Source organism: Taudactylus pleione, unplaced genomic scaffold, assembly GCF_031769625.1.
Source record: "Taudactylus pleione unplaced genomic scaffold, aTauple2 ptg001564l, whole genome shotgun sequence".
Classification (NCBI taxonomy): Eukaryota; Metazoa; Chordata; class Amphibia; order Anura; family Myobatrachidae; genus Taudactylus; species Taudactylus pleione.
Genome location: NW_028285961.1, coordinates 1,090,492 through 1,108,302, shown reverse-complemented (window position 1 = coordinate 1,108,302; position 17,811 = coordinate 1,090,492).

Here is a 17,811-nt window from a genome sequence, read left to right as displayed (position 1 = left end):
GAGGCAGGAGGGCCCTGCTCACAGTATAAGCTGGGTACACACTGTACGATCTGGTTAGTGCTATGAGGAGACTGGGGAGTAAGAGAGAGGGAGGAGGGCCCTGCTCGCAGGATAAGCTGGGTACACACTGCACGATCTGGTTATTGCTATGAGGAGACTGGTGAGTAACAGAGAGGCAGGAGGGCCCTGCTCCTAGTATAAGCTGGGTACACATTGCACGATCTGGTTAGTGCTATGAGGAGACTGGGGAGTAACAGAGAGGCAGCAGGGCCCTGCACGCAGTATAAGCTGGGTACACACTGCACGATCTGGTTAGTGCTATGAGGAGACTGGGGAGTAACAGAGAGGCAGGAGGGCCCTGCTCGCAGTATAAGCTGGGTACACACTGCACGATCTGGTTAGTGCTATGAGGTGACTTGTGAGTAACAGAGAGGCAGGAGGGCCCTGCTCGCAGTATAAGCTGGGTACACACTGCACGATCTGGTTAGTGCTATGAGGAGACTGGGGAGTCACAGAAAGGCAGGAGGGCCCTGCTCACAGTATAAGCTGGGTACACACTGCACGATCTGGTTAGTGCTATGGGGAGACTGGGGAGTAACAGAGAGGCAGGAGGGCCCTGCTCGCAGTATAAGCTGGGAACACACTGCACGATCTGATTAGTGCTATGGGGAGACTGGGGAGTAACAGAGAGGCAGGAGGGCCCTGCTCGCAGTATAAACTGGGTACACACTGCATGATCTGGTTAGTGCTATGGGGAGACTGGGGAGTAACAGAGAGGCAGGAGGGCCCTGCTCGCAGGATAAGCTGGGTACACACTGCATGATCTGGTTAGTGCTATGAGGAGACTGGGGAGTAACAGAGAGGCAGGAGGGCCCTGCTCACAGGAATAAGCTGGGTACACACTGCTCGATCTGGTTAGTGCTATGAGGAGACTGGGGAATAACAGAGAGGGAGGAGGGCCCTGCTCGCAGTTAAAGCTGGGTACACACTGCACGATCTGGTTAGTGCTATGAGGAGACTGGGGAGTAACAGAGAGGCAGGAGGGCCCTGCTCGCAGTATAAGCTGGGTACACACTGCACGATCTGGTTAGTACTATGAGGAGACTGGGGAATAACAGAGAGGCAGGAGGGCCCTGCTCGCAGTATAAGCTGGGTACACACTGCTTGATCTGGTTAGTGCTATGAGGAGACTGGGAAGTAACAGAGAGGCAGGAGGGCCCTGCTCGCAGGATAAGCTGGGTACACACTGCATGATCTGGTTAGTGCTATGAGGAGACTGGGGAGTAACAGAGAGGCAGGAGGGCCCTGCTCACAGGAATAAGCTGGGTACACACTGCTCGATCTGGTTAGTGCTATGAGGAGACTGGGGAATAACAGAGAGGGAGGAGGGCCCTGCTCGCAGTTAAAGCTGGGTACACACTGCACGATCTGGTTAGTGCTATGAGGAGACTGGGGAGTAACAGAGAGGCAGGAGGGCCCTGCTCGCAGTATAAGCTGGGTACACACTGCACGATCTGGTTAGTACTATGAGGAGACTGGGGAATAACAGAGAGGCAGGAGGGCCCTGCTCGCAGTATAAGCTGGGTACACACTGCTTGATCTGGTTAGTGCTATGAGGAGACTGGGAAGTAACAGAGAGGCAGGAGGGCCCTGCTCACAGGAATAAGCTGGGTACACACTGCACGATCTGGTTAGTGCTATGGGGAGACTGGGGAGTAACAGAGAGGCAGGAGGGCCCTGCTCGCAGTATAAGCTGGGTACACACTGCACGATCTGGTTAGTGCTATGAGGAGACTGGGGAGTAATAGAGAGGCAGGAGGGCCCTGCTCGCAGGATAAGCTGGGTACACACTGCACGATCTGGTTAGTGCTATGAGGAGACTGGGGAGTAATAGAGAGGCAGGAGGGCCCTGCTCACAGTATAAGCTGGGTACACAATGCATGATCTGGTTAGTGGTATGAGGAGACTGGGGAGTAACAAAGAGGCAGGAGGGCCCTGCTCGCAGGATTAAGCTGGGTACACACTGCACGATCTGGTTAGTGCTATGAGGAGACTGGGGAGTAACAGAGAGGCAGGAGGGCCCTGCTCGCAGTATAAGCTGGGAATACACTGCATGATCTGGTTAGTGCTAGGAGGAGACTGGGGAGTAACAGAGAGGCAGGAGAGCCCTGCTAACAGTATAAGCTGTGTACACACTGCACGATCTGGTTAGTGGTATGAGGAGACTGGGGAGTAACAGAGAGGCAGGAGGGCCCTGCTCACAGTATAAGCTGGGTACACACTGCACGATCTGGTTAGTGCTATGAAGAGACTGGGGAGTAACAGAGAGGCAGGAGGGCCCTGCTCGCAGTATAAGCTGGATACACACTGCACGATCTGGTTAGTGCTATGAGGTGACTGAGGAGTAACAGAGAGGCAGGAGGGCCCTGCTCGCAGTATAAGCTGGGTACACACTGCATGATCTGGTTAGTGGTATGAGGAGACTGGGGAGTAACAGAGAGGCAGGATGGCCCTGCTCACAGTATAAGCTGGGTACACACTGCACGATCTGGTTAGTGCTATGAGGAGACTGGGGAGTAACAGAGAGGCAGGAGGGCCCTCCTCGCAGGATAAGCTGGGTACACATTGCTCGATCTGGTTATTGCTATGAGGAGACTGGGGAGTAACAGAGAGGCAGGAGGGCCCTGCTCGCAGTATAAGCTGGGTACACACTGCACGATCTGGTAGTGCTATGAGGTGACTGTGGAGTAACAGAGAGGCCGGAGGGCCCTGCTCGCAGTATAAGCTGGGTACACACTGCACAATCTGGTTAGTGGTATGAGGAGACTGGGGAGTAACAGAGAGGCAGGAGGGCCCTGCTCGCAGTATAAGCTGGGTACACACTGCACGATCTGGTTAGGGGTATGAGGAGACTGGGGAGTAACACAGAGGCAGGAGGGCCCTGCTCGCAGTATAAGCTGGGTACACATTGCACGATCTGGTTAGTGCTATGAGGAGACTGGGGAGTAACAGAGAGGCAGGAGGGCCCTGATCGCAGTATAAGCTGGGTACACACTGCACGATCTGGTTAGTGCTATGAGGAGACTGGGGAGTAACAGAGAGGCAGGAGGGCCCTGCTCGCAGTATAAGATGGGTACACACTGCACGATCTGGTTAGTGCTATGAGGAGACTGGGGAGTAACAGAGAGGAAGGAGGGCCCTGCTCGAAGTATAAGCTGGGTACACACTGCACGATCTGGTTAGTGCTGTGAGGAGACAGGGGAGTAACAGAGAGGAAGGAGGGCCCTGCTCGCAGTATAAGCTGGGTTCACACTGCACGATCTGTTTAGTGCTATGAGGTGACTGAGGAGTAACAGAGAGGCAGGAGGGTCCTGCTCGCAGTATAAGCTGGGTACACACTGCACGATCTGGTTAGTGCTATGAGGAGACTGGGGAGTAACAGAGAGGAAGGAGGGCCCTGCTCGCAGTATAAGCTGGGTACACTGCACGATCTGTTTAGTGCTATGAGGAGACTGGGGAGTAACAGAGAGGCAGGAGGGCCCTGCTTGCAGTATAAGCTGGGTACACACTGCACGATCTGTTTAGTGCTATGAGGAGACTGGGGAGTAACAGAGAGGCAGGAGGGCCCTGCTCGCAGTATAAGCTGGGTACACACTGCACGATCTGGTTAGTGCTAGGAGGAGACTGGAGAGTAAGAGAGAGGAAGGAGGGCCCTGCTCGCAGTATAAGCTGGGTACACACTGCACGATCTGGTTAGTGCTATGAGGTGATTGAGGAGTAACAGAGAGGCAGGAGGGCCCTGCTCACAGTATAAGCTGGGTACACACTGCACGATCTGGTTAGTGCTATGAGGAGACTGGGAAGTAACAGAGAGGCAGGAGGGCCCTGCTCACAGTATAAGCTGGGTACACACTGCACGATCTGGTTAGTGGTATGAGGAGACTGGGGAGTAACAGAGAGGCAGGAGGGCCCTGCTCGCAGTATAAGCTGGGTACACACTGCCCAATCTGGTTAGTGGTATGAGGAGACTGGGAAGTAACAGAGAGGCAGTAGGGCCCTGATGTCAGTATAAGCTGGGTACACACTGCACGATCTGGTTAGTGCTATGAGGAGACTGGGGAGTAACAGAGAGGCAGGAGGACCCTGCTCGCAGTATAAGCTGGGTACACGCTGCACGATCTGGTTAGTGCTATGAGGAGACTGGGGAGTAACAGAGAGGCAGGAGGACCCTGCTCGCAGTATAACTGGGTACACACTGCACGATCTGGTTAGTGCGATGAGGAGACTAGGGAGTAACAGAGAGGCAGGAGGGCCCTGCTCGCAGTATAAGCTGGGTACACACTGCACGATCTGGTTAGTGGTATGAGGAGACTGGGGAGTAACAGAGAGGCAGGAGGGCCCTGCTCACAGTATAAGCTGGGTACACACTGCACGATCTGGTTAGTGCTATGAGGAGACTGGGCAGTAACAGAGAGGCAGGAGGACCCGGCTCGCAGTATAAGCTGGGTACACACTGCACGATCTGGTTAGTGCTATGAGGAGACTGGGAAGTAGCAGAGAGGCTGGAGGGCCCTGCTCGCAGGAATAAGCTGGGTACACACTGCACGATCTGGTTAGTGCTATGAGGAGACTGGGGAGTGACAGAGAGGCAGGAGGGCCCTGCTCACAGTATAAGCTGGGTACACACTGCACGATCTGGTTAGTGCTATGTGGAGACTGGGGAGTAACAGAGAGGCAGGAGGGCCCTGCTCGCAGTATAACTGGGTACACACTGCACGATCTGGTTAGTGCTATGAGGAGACTGGGGAGTAACAGAGAGGCAGGAGGGCCCTGCTCACAGTATAAGCTGGGTACACACTGCACGATCTGGTTAGTGCTACGAGGAGACTGGGGAGTAACAGAGAGGCAGGAGGGCCCTGCTCGCAGGATAAGCTGGGTACACATTGCTCGATCTGGTTATTGCTATGAGGAGACTGGGGAGTAACAGAGAGGCAGGAGGGCTCTGCTCTCAGTATAAGCTGGGTACACATTGCACGATCTGGTTAGTGCTATGAGGAGACTGGGGAGTAACAGAGAGGCAGGAGGGCCCTGCTCGCAGTATAAGCTGGGTACACACTGCACAATCTGGTTAGTGCTATGAGGAGACTGGGGAGTAACAGAGAGGCAGGAGGGCTCTGCTCACAGTATAAGCTGGGTACACACTGCACGATCTGGTTAGTGCTATGAGGAGACTGGGGAGTAACAGAGAGGCAGGAGGGCCCTGCTCACAGTATAAGCTGGGTACACACTGTACGATCTGGTTAGTGCTATGAGGAGACTGGGGAGTAAGAGAGAGGGAGGAGGGCCCTGCTCGCAGGATAAGCTGGGTACACACTGCACGATCTGGTTATTGCTATGAGGAGACTGGTGAGTAACAGAGAGGCAGGAGGGCCCTGCTCCTAGTATAAGCTGGGTACACATTGCACGATCTGGTTAGTGCTATGAGGAGACTGGGGAGTAACAGAGAGGCAGCAGGGCCCTGCACGCAGTATAAGCTGGGTACACACTGCACGATTTGGTTAGTGCTATGAGGAGACTGGGGAGTAACAGAGAGGCAGGAGGGCCCTGCTCGCAGTATAAGCTGGGTACACACTGCACGATCTGGTTAGTGCTATGAGGTGACTTGTGAGTAACAGAGAGGCAGGAGGGCCCTGCTCGCAGTATAAGCTGGGTACACACTGCACGATCTGGTTAGTGCTATGAGGAGACTGGGGAGTCACAGAAAGGCAGGAGGGCCCTGCTCACAGTATAAGCTGGGTACACACTGCACGATCTGGTTAGTGCTATGGGGAGACTGGGGAGTAACAGAGAGGCAGGAGGGCCCTGCTCGCAGTATTAGCTGGGAACACACTGCACGATCTGATTAGTGCTATGGGGAGACTGGGGAGTAACAGAGAGGCAGGAGGGCCCTGCTCGCAGTATAAACTGGGTACACACTGCATGATCTGGTTAGTGCTATGGGGAGACTGTGGAGTAACAGAGAGGCAGGAGGGCCCTGCTCGCAGGATAAGCTGGGTACACACTGCATGATCTGGTTAGTGCTATGAGGAGACTGGGGAGTAACAGAGAGGCAGGAGGGCCCTGCTCTCAGGAATAAGCTGGGTACACACTGCACGATCTGGTTAGTGCTATGAGGAGACTGGGGAATAACAGAGAGGGAGGAGGGCCCTGCTCGCAGTATAAGCTGGGTACACACTGCACGATCTGGTTAGTGCTATGAGGAGACTGGGGAGTAACAGAGAGGCAGGAGGGCCCTGCTCGCAGTATAAGCTGGGTACACACTGCATGATCTGGTTAGTGCTATGAGGAGACTGGGGAATAACAGAGAGGCAGGAGGGCCCTGCTCGCAGTATAAGCTGGGTACACACTGCTTGATCTGGTTAGTGCTATGAGGAGACTGGGAAGTAACAGAGAGGCAGGAGGGCCCTGCTCACAGGAATAAGCTGGGTACACACTGCACGATCTGGTTAGTGCTATGGGGAGACTGGGGAGTAACAGAGAGGCAGGAGGGCCCTGCTCGCAGTATAAGCTGGGTACACACTGCACGATCTGGTTAGTGCTATGAGGAGACTGGGGAGTAATAGAGAGGCAGGAGGGCCCTGCTCGCAGGATAAGCTGGGTACACACTGCACGATCTGGTTAGTGCTATGAGGAGACTGGGGAGTAATAGAGAGGCAGGAGGGCCCTGCTCACAGTATAAGCTGGGTACACAATGCATGATCTGGTTAGTGGTATGAGGAGACTGGGGAGTAACAGAGAGGCAGGAGGGCCCTGCTCGCAGGATTAAGCTGGGTACACACTGCACGATCTGGTTAGTGCTATGAGGAGACTGGGGAGTAACAGAGAGGCAGGAGGGCCCTGCTCGCAGTATAACCTGGGAATACACTGCATGATCTGGTTAGTGCTAGGAGGAGACTGGGGAGTAACAGAGAGGCAGGAGAGCCCTGCTAACAGTATAAGCTGTGTACACACTGCACGATCTGGTTAGTGGTATGAGGAGACTGGGGAGTAACAGAGAGGCAGGAGGGCCCTGCTCACAGTATAAGCTGGGTACACACTGCACGATCTGGTTAGTGCTATGAAGAGACTGGGGAGTAACAGAGAGGCAGGAGGGCCATGCTCGCAGTATAAGCTGGGTACACACTGCACGATCTGGTTAGTGCTATGAGGAGACTGGGGAGTAACAGAGAGGCAGGAGGGCCCTGCTCGCAGTATAAGCTGGATACACACTGCACGATCTGGTTAGTGCTATGAGGTGACTGAGGAGTAACAGAGAGGCAGGAGGGCCCTGCTCGCAGTATAAGCTGGGTACACACTGCATGATCTGGTTAGTGGTATGAGGAGACTGGGGAGTAACAGAGAGGCAGGATGGCCCTCCTCGCAGGATAAGCTGGGTACACATTGCTCGATCTGGTTATTGCTATGAGGAGACTGGGGAGTAACAGAGAGGCAGGAGGGCCCTGCTCACAGGATAAAGCTGGGTTACACACTGCACGATCTGGTTAGTGCTATGAGGAGACTGGGGAGTAACAGAGAGGCAGGAGGGCCCTCCTCGCAGGATAAGCTGGGTACACATTGCTCGATCTGGTTATTGCTATGAGGAGACTGGGGAGTAACAGAGAGGCAGGAGGGCCCTGCTCGCAGTATAAGCTGGGTACACACTGCACGATCTGGTAGTGCTATGAGGTGACTGTGGAGTAACAGAGAGGCCGGAGGGCCCTGCTCGCAGTATAAGCTGGGTACACACTGCACAATCTGGTTAGTGGTATGAGGAGACTGGGGAGTAACAGAGAGGCAGGAGGGCCCTGCTCGCAGTATAAGCTGGGTACACACTGCACGATCTGGTTAGGGGTATGAGGAGACTGGGGAGTAACACAGAGGCAGGAGGGCCCTGCTCGCAGTATAAGCTGGGTACACATTGCACGATCTGGTTAGTGCTATGAGGAGACTGGGGAGTAACAGAGAGGCAGGAGGGCCCTGATCGCAGTATAAGCTGGGTACACACTGCACGATCTGGTTAGTGCTATGAGGAGACTGGGGAGTAACAGAGAGGCAGGAGGGCCCTGCTCGCAGTATAAGATGGGTACACACTGCACGATCTGGTTAGTGCTATGAGGAGACTGGGGAGTAACAGAGAGGAAGGAGGGCCCTGCTCGCAGTATAAGCTGGGTACACACTGCACGATCTGGTTAGTGCTATGAGGAGACTGGGGAGTAACAGAGAGGGAGGAGGGCCCTGCTCGCAGTATAAGCTGGGTTCACACTGCACGATCTGTTTAGTGCTATGAGGTGACTGAGGAGTAACAGAGAGGCAGGAGGGTCCTGCTCGCAGTATAAGCTGGGTACACACTGCACGATCTGGTTAGTGCTATGAGGAGACTGGGGAGTAACAGAGAGGAAGGAGGGCCCTGCTCGCAGTATAAGCTGGGTACACTGCACGATCTGTTTAGTGCTATGAGGAGACTGGGGAGTAACAGAGAGGCAGGAGGGCCCTGCTTGCAGTATAAGCTGGGTACACACTGCACGATCTGTTTAGTGCTATGAGGAGACTGGGGAGTAACAGAGAGGCAGGAGGGCCCTGCTCGCAGTATAAGCTGGGTACACACTGCACGATCTGGTTAGTGCTAGGAGGAGACTGGGGAGTAAGAGAGAGGAAGGAGGGCCCTGCTCGCAGTATAAGCTGGGTACACACTGCACGATCTGGTTAGTGCTATGAGGAGACTGGGGAGTAACAGAGAGGCAGGAGGGCCCTGCTCACAGGATAAAGCTGGGTTACACACTGCACGATCTGGTTAGTGCTATGAGGTGATTGAGGAGTAACAGAGAGGCAGGAGGGCCCTGCTCACAGTATAAGCTGGGTACACACTGCAGAATCTGGTTAGTGCTATGAGGAGACTGGGAAGTAACAGAGAGGCAGGAGGGCACTGCTCGCAGTGTAAGCTGGGTACACTGCACGATCTGGTTAGTGGTATGAGGAGACTGGGGAGTAACAGAGAGGCAGGAGGGCCCTGCTCGCAGTATAAGCTGGGTACACACTGCCCAATCTGGTTAGTGGTATGAGGAGACTGGGAAGTAACAGAGAAGCAGGAGGGCCCTGATGTCAGTATAAGCTGGGTACACACTGCACGATCTGGTTAGTGCTATGAGGAGACTGGGGAGTAACAGAGAGGCAGGAGGACCCTGCTCGCAGTATAAGCTGGGTACACACTGCACGATCTGGTTAGTGCTATGAGGAGACTGGGGAGTAACAGAGAGGCAGGAGGGCCCTGATGTCAGTATAAGCTGGGTACACACTGCACGATCTGGTTAGTGCTATGAGGAGACTGGGGAGTAAGAGAGAGGAAGGAGGGCCCTGCTCGCAGTATAAGCTGGGTACACACTGCACGATCTGGTTAGTGCTATGAGGAGACTGGGGAGTAACAGAGAGGCAGGAGGGCCCTGCTCACAGGATAAAGCTGGGTTACACACTGCACGATCTGGTTAGTGCTATGAGGTGATTGAGGAGTAACAGAGAGGCAGGAGGGCCCTGCTCACAGTATAAGCTGGGTACACACTGCAGAATCTGGTTAGTGCTATGAGGAGACTGGGAAGTAACAGAGAGGCAGGAGGGCACTGCTCGCAGTGTAAGCTGGGTACACACTGCACGATCTGGTTAGTGCTATGAGGAGACTGGGGAGTAACAGAGAGGCAGGAGGGCCCTGCTCGCAGTATAAGCTGGGTACACACTGCCCAATCTGGTTAGTGGTATGAGGAGACTGGGAAGTAACAGAGAGGCAGGAGGGCCCTGATGTCAGTATAAGCTGGGTACACACTGCACGATCTGGTTAGTGCTATGAGGAGACTGGGGAGTAACAGAGAGGCAGGAGGACCCTGCTCGCAGTATAAGCTGGGTACACACTGCACGATCTGGTTAGTGCTATGAGGAGACTGGGGAGTAACAGAGAGGCAGGAGGGCCCTGATGTCAGTATAAGCTGGGTACACACTGCACGATCTGGTTAGTGCTATGAGGAGACTGGGGAGTAACAGAGAGGCAGGAGGACCCTGCTCGCAGTATAACTGGGTACACACTGCACGATCTGGTTAGTGCGATGAGGAGACTAGGGAGTAACAGAGAGGCAGGAGGGCCCTGCTCGCAGTATAAGCTGGGTACACACTGCACTATCTGGTTAGTGGTATGAGGAGACTGGGGAGTAACAGAGAGGCAGGAGGGCCCTGCTCACAGTATAAGCTGGGTACACACTGCACGATCTGGTTAGTACTATGAGGAGACTGGGGAGTAACAGAGAGGCAGGAGGACCCGGCTCGCAGTATAAGCTGGGTACACACTGCACGATCTGGTTAGTGCTATGAGGAGACTGGGAAGTAGCAGAGAGGCTGGAGGGCCCTGCTCGCAGGAATAAGCTGGGTACACACTGCACGATCTGGTTAGTGCTATGAGGAGACTGGGGAGTGACAGAGAGGCAGGAGGGCCCTGCTCACAGTATAAGCTGGGTACACACTGCACGATCTGGTTAGTGCTATGTGGAGACTGGGGAGTAACAGAGAGGCAGGAGGGCCCTGCTCGCAGTATAACTGGGTACACACTGCACGATCTGATAAGTGCTATGAGGAGACTGGGGAGTAACAGAGAGGCAGGAGGGCCCTGCTCGCAGTATAACTGGGTACACACTGCACTATCTGATTAGTACTATGAGGAGACTGGGGAGTAACAGAGAGGCAGGAGGGCCCTGCTCGCGGTATAACTGGGTACACAGTGCACGATCTGGTTAGTGCTATGAGGAGACTGGGGAGTAACAGAGAGGCAGGAGGGCCCTGCTCGCAGTATAAGCTGGGTACACACTGCACGATCTGGTTAGTGCTATGGGGAGACTGGGGAGTAACAGAGAGGCAGGAGGACACTGCTCGCAGTATAAGCTGGGTACACACTGCACGATCTGGTTAGTGCTATGAGGAGACTGGGGAGTAACAGAGAGGCAGGAGGGCCCTGATGTCAGTATAAGCTGGGTACACACTGCACGATCTGGTTAGTGCTATGAGGAGACTGGGGAGTAACAGAGAGGCAGGAGGACCCTGCTCGCAGTATAACTGGGTACACACTGCACGATCTGGTTAGTGCTATGAGGAGACTGGGGAGTAACAGAGAGGCAGGAGGGCCCTGATGTCAGTATAAGCTGGGTACACACTGCACGATCTGGTTAGTGCTATGAGGAGACTGGGGAGTAACAGAGAGGCAGGAGGACCCTGCTCGCAGTATAACTGGGTACACACTGCACGATCTGGTTAGTGCGATGAGGAGACTAGGGAGTAACAGAGAGGCAGGAGGGCCCTGCTCGCAGTATAAGCTGGGTACACACTGCACGATCTGGTTAGTGGTATGAGGAGACTGGGGAGTAACAGAGAGGCAGGAGGGCCCTGCTCACAGTATAAGCTGGGTACACACTGCACGATCTGGTTAGTACTATGAGGAGACTGGGGAGTAACAGAGAGGCAGGAGGACCCGGCTCGCAGTATAAGCTGGGTACACACTGCACGATCTGGTTAGTGCTATGAGGAGACTGGGAAGTAGCAGAGAGGCTGGAGGGCCCTGCTCGCAGGAATAAGCTGGGTACACACTGCACGATCTGGTTAGTGCTATGAGGAGACTGGGGAGTGACAGAGAGGCAGGAGGGCCCTGCTCACAGTATAAGCTGGGTACACACTGCACGATCTGGTTAGTGCTATGTGGAGACTGGGGAGTAACAGAGAGGCAGGAGGGCCCTGCTCGCAGTATAACTGGGTACACACTGCACGATCTGATAAGTGCTATGAGGAGACTGGGGAGTAACAGAGAGGCAGGAGGGCCCTGCTCGCAGTATAACTGGGTACACACTGCACTATCTGATTAGTACTATGAGGAGACTGGGGAGTAACAGAGAGGCAGGAGGGCCCTGCTCGCGGTATAACTGGGTACACAGTGCACGATCTGGTTAGTGCTATGAGGAGACTGGGGAGTAACAGAGAGGCAGGAGGGCCCTGCTCGCAGTATAAGCTGGGTACACACTGCACGATCTGGTTAGTGCTATGGGGAGACTGGGGAGTAACAGAGAGGCAGGAGGGCCGTGCTCGCAGTATAAGCTGGGTTACACACTGCACGATCTGGTTAGTGCTATGAGGAGACTGGGGAGTAACAGAGAGGCAGGAAGGCCCTGCTCGCAGGATAAGCTGGGTACATACTGCTCGATCTGGTTAGTGCTATCAGGAGACTGGGGAGTAACAGAGAGGCAGGAGGGCCCTGCTCGCAGTATAAGCTGGGTACACATTGCACGATCTGGTTAGTGCTATGAGGTGACTGGGGAGTAACAGAGAGGCAGGAGGGCCCTGCTCGCAGTATTACTGGGTACACACTGCACGATCTGGTTAGTGCTATGAGGTGACTGGGGAGTAACAGAGAGGCAGGAGGGCCCTGCTCGCAGTATAAGCTGGGTACACACTGCACGATCTGGTTAGTGCTATGAGGAGACTGGGGAGTAACAGAGAGGCAGGAGGGCCCTGCTCGCAGTAGAACTGGGTACACACTGCACGATCTGGTTAGTGCTATGAGGTGACAGGGGAGTAACAGAGAGGCAGGAGGGCCCTGCTCGCAGTATAAGCTGGGTACACACTGCACGATCTGGTTAGTGCTATGAGGTGACTGAGGAGTAACAGAGAGGCAGGAGGGCCCTGCTCACAGTATAAGCTGGGTAAACACTGCACGATCTGGTTAGTGCTATGAGGTGACTGGGGAGTAACAGAGAGGCAGGAGGGCCCTGCTCGCAGTATAAGCTGGGTACACACTGCACGATCTGGTTAGTGCTATGAGGAGACTGGGGAGTAACAGAGAGGAAGGAGGGCCCTGCTCACAGCATAAAGCTGGGTTACACACTGCACGATCTGGTTAGTGCTATGAGGAGACTGGGGAGTAACAGAGAGGCAGGAGGGCCCTGCTCGCAGTATAAGCTGGGTACACACTGCACGATCTGGTTAGTGCTATGAGGTGACTGCGGAGTAACAGAGAGGCCGGATGGCCCTGCTCGCAGTATAAGCTGGGTACACACTGCACGATCTGGTTAGTGCTATGAGGAGACTGGGGAGTAACAGAGAGGCAGGAGGGCCCTGCTCGCAGTATAAGATGGGTACACACTGCACGATCTGGTTAGTGCTATGAGGAGACTGGGGAGTAACAGAGAGGAAGGAGGGCCCTGCTCGCAGTATAAGCTGGGTACACACTGCACGATCTGGTTAGTGCTGTGAGGAGACTGGGGAGTAACAGAGAGGAAGGAGGGCCCTGCTCGCAGTATAAGCTGGGTTCACACTGCACGATCTGTTTAGTGCTATGAGGTGACTGAGGAGTAACAGAGAGGCAGGAGGGTCCTGCTCGCAGTATAAGCTGGGTACACACTGCACGATCTGGTTAGTGCTATGAGGAGACTGGGGAGTAACAGAGAGGAAGGAGGGCCCTGCTCGCAGTATAAGCTGGGTACACTGCACGATCTGTTTAGTGCTATGAGGAGACTGGGGAGTAACAGAGAGGCAGGAGGGCCCTGCTTGCAGTATAAGCTGGGTACACACTGCACGATCTGTTTAGTGCTATGAGGAGACTGGGGAGTAACAGAGAGGCAGGAGGGCCCTGCTCGCAGTATAAGCTGGGTACACACTGCACGATCTGGTTAGTGCTAGGAGGAGACTGGGGAGTAAGAGAGAGGAAGGAGGGCCCTGCTCGCAGTATAAGCTGGGTACACACTGCACGATCTGGTTAGTGCTATGAGGAGACTGGGGAGTAACAGAGAGGCAGGAGGGCCCTGCTCACAGGATAAAGCTGGGTTACACACTGCACGATCTGGTTAGTGCTATGAGGTGATTGAGGAGTAACAGAGAGGCAGGAGGGCCCTGCTCACAGTATAAGCTGGGTACACACTGCAGAATCTGGTTAGTGCTATGAGGAGACTGGGAAGTAACAGAGAGGCAGGAGGGCACTGCTCGCAGTGTAAGCTGGGTACACTGCACGATCTGGTTAGTGCTATGAGGAGACTGGGGAGTAACAGAGAGGCAGGAGGGCCCTGCTCACAGTATAAGCTGGGTACACACTGCACGATCTGGTTAGTGGTATGAGGAGACTGGGGAGTAACAGAGAGGCAGGAGGGCCCTGCTCACAGTATAAGCTGGGTACACACTGCCCAATCTGGTTAGTGGTATGAGGAGACTGGGAAGTAACAGAGAGGCAGGAGGGCCCTGATGTCAGTATAAGCTGGGTACACACTGCACGATCTGGTTAGTGCTATGAGGAGACTGGGGAGTAACAGAGAGGCAGGAGGACCCTGCTCGCAGTATAAGCTGGGTACACACTGCACGATCTGGTTAGTGCTATGAGGAGACTGGGGAGTAACAGAGAGGCAGGAGGGCCCTGCTCGCAGTATAAGCTGGGTACACACTGCACGATCTGGTAGTGCTATGAGGTGACTGTGGAGTAACAGAGAGGCCGGAGGGCCCTGCTCGCAGTATAAGCTGGGTACACACTGCACAATCTGGTTAGTGGTATGAGGAGACTGGGGAGTAACAGAGAGGCAGGAGGGCCCTGCTCGCAGTATAAGCTGGGTACACACTGCACGATCTGGTTAGGGGTATGAGGAGACTGGGGAGTAACACAGAGGCAGGAGGGCCCTGCTCGCAGTATAAGCTGGGTACACATTGCACGATCTGGTTAGTGCTATGAGGAGACTGGGGAGTAACAGAGAGGCAGGAGGGCCCTGATCGCAGTATAAGCTGGGTACACACTGCACGATCTGGTTAGTGCTATGAGGAGACTGGGGAGTAACAGAGAGGCAGGAGGGCCCTGCTCGCAGTATAAGATGGGTACACACTGCACGATCTGGTTAGTGCTATGAGGAGACTGGGGAGTAACAGAGAGGAAGGAGGGCCCTGCTCGCAGTATAAGCTGGGTACACACTGCACGATCTGGTTAGTGCTATGAGGAGACTGGGGAGTAACAGAGAGGGAGGAGGGCCCTGCTCGCAGTATAAGCTGGGTTCACACTGCACGATCTGTTTAGTGCTATGAGGTGACTGAGGAGTAACAGAGAGGCAGGAGGGTCCTGCTCGCAGTATAAGCTGGGTACACACTGCACGATCTGGTTAGTGCTATGAGGAGACTGGGGAGTAACAGAGAGGAAGGAGGGCCCTGCTCGCAGTATAAGCTGGGTACACTGCACGATCTGTTTAGTGCTATGAGGAGACTGGGGAGTAACAGAGAGGCAGGAGGGCCCTGCTTGCAGTATAAGCTGGGTACACACTGCACGATCTGTTTAGTGCTATGAGGAGACTGGGGAGTAACAGAGAGGCAGGAGGGCCCTGCTCGCAGTATAAGCTGGGTACACACTGCACGATCTGGTTAGTGCTAGGAGGAGACTGGGGAGTAAGAGAGAGGAAGGAGGGCCCTGCTCGCAGTATAAGCTGGGTACACACTGCACGATCTGGTTAGTGCTATGAGGAGACTGGGGAGTAACAGAGAGGCAGGAGGGCCCTGCTCACAGGATAAAGCTGGGTTACACACTGCATGATCTGGTTAGTGCTATGAGGTGATTGAGGAGTAACAGAGAGGCAGGAGGGCCCTGCTCACAGTATAAGCTGGGTACACACTGCAGAATCTGGTTAGTGCTATGAGGAGACTGGGAAGTAACAGAGAGGCAGGAGGGCACTGCTCGCAGTGTAAGCTGGGTACACTGCACGATCTGGTTAGTGGTATGAGGAGACTGGGGAGTAACAGAGAGGCAGGAGGGCCCTGCTCGCAGTATAAGCTGGGTACACACTGCCCAATCTGGTTAGTGGTATGAGGAGACTGGGAAGTAACAGAGAAGCAGGAGGGCCCTGATGTCAGTATAAGCTGGGTACACACTGCACGATCTGGTTAGTGCTATGAGGAGACTGGGGAGTAACAGAGAGGCAGGAGGACCCTGCTCGCAGTATAAGCTGGGTACACACTGCACGATCTGGTTAGTGCTATGAGGAGACTGGGGAGTAACAGAGAGGCAGGAGGGCCCTGATGTCAGTATAAGCTGGGTACACACTGCACGATCTGGTTAGTGCTATGAGGAGACTGGGGAGTAAGAGAGAGGAAGGAGGGCCCTGCTCGCAGTATAAGCTGGGTACACACTGCACGATCTGGTTAGTGCTATGAGGAGACTGGGGAGTAACAGAGAGGCAGGAGGGCCCTGCTCACAGGATAAAGCTGGGTTACACACTGCACGATCTGGTTAGTGCTATGAGGTGATTGAGGAGTAACAGAGAGGCAGGAGGGCCCTGCTCACAGTATAAGCTGGGTACACACTGCAGAATCTGGTTAGTGCTATGAGGAGACTGGGAAGTAACAGAGAGGCAGGAGGGCACTGCTCGCAGTGTAAGCTGGGTACACACTGCACGATCTGGTTAGTGCTATGAGGAGACTGGGGAGTAACAGAGAGGCAGGAGGGCCCTGCTCGCAGTATAAGCTGGGTACACACTGCCCAATCTGGTTAGTGGTATGAGGAGACTGGGAAGTAACAGAGAGGCAGGAGGGCCCTGATGTCAGTATAAGCTGGGTACACACTGCACGATCTGGTTAGTGCTATGAGGAGACTGGGGAGTAACAGAGAGGCAGGAGGACCCTGCTCGCAGTATAAGCTGGGTACACACTGCACGATCTGGTTAGTGCTATGAGGAGACTGGGGAGTAACAGAGAGGCAGGAGGGCCCTGATGTCAGTATAAGCTGGGTACACACTGCACGATCTGGTTAGTGCTATGAGGAGACTGGGGAGTAACAGAGAGGCAGGAGGACCCTGCTCGCAGTATAACTGGGTACACACTGCACGATCTGGTTAGTGCGATGAGGAGACTAGGGAGTAACAGAGAGGCAGGAGGGCCCTGCTCGCAGTATAAGCTGGGTACACACTGCACGATCTGGTTAGTGGTATGAGGAGACTGGGGAGTAACAGAGAGGCAGGAGGGCCCTGCTCACAGTATAAGCTGGGTACACACTGCACGATCTGGTTAGTACTATGAGGAGACTGGGGAGTAACAGAGAGGCAGGAGGACCCGGCTCGCAGTATAAGCTGGGTACACACTGCACGATCTGGTTAGTGCTATGAGGAGACTGGGAAGTAGCAGAGAGGCTGGAGGGCCCTGCTCGCAGGAATAAGCTGGGTACACACTGCACGATCTGGTTAGTGCTATGAGGAGACTGGGGAGTGACAGAGAGGCAGGAGGGCCCTGCTCAAAGTATAAGCTGGGTACACACTGCACGATCTGGTTAGTGCTATGTGGAGACTGGGGAGTAACAGAGAGGCAGGAGGGCCCTGCTCGCAGTATAACTGGGTACACACTGCACGATCTGATAAGTGCTATGAGGAGACTGGGGAGTAACAGAGAGGCAGGAGGGCCCTGCTCGCAGTATAACTGGGTACACACTGCACTATCTGATTAGTACTATGAGGAGACTGGGGAGTAACAGAGAGGCAGGAGGGCCCTGCTCGCGGTATAACTGGGTACACAGTGCACGATCTGGTTAGTGCTATGAGGAGACTGGGGAGTAACAGAGAGGCAGGAGGGCCCTGCTCGCAGTATAAGCTGGGTACACACTGCACGATCTGGTTAGTGCTATGGGGAGACTGGGGAGTAACAGAGAGGCAGGAGGACACTGCTCGCAGTATAAGCTGGGTACACACTGCACGATCTGGTTAGTGCTATGAGGAGACTGGGGAGTAACAGAGAGGCAGGAGGGCCCTG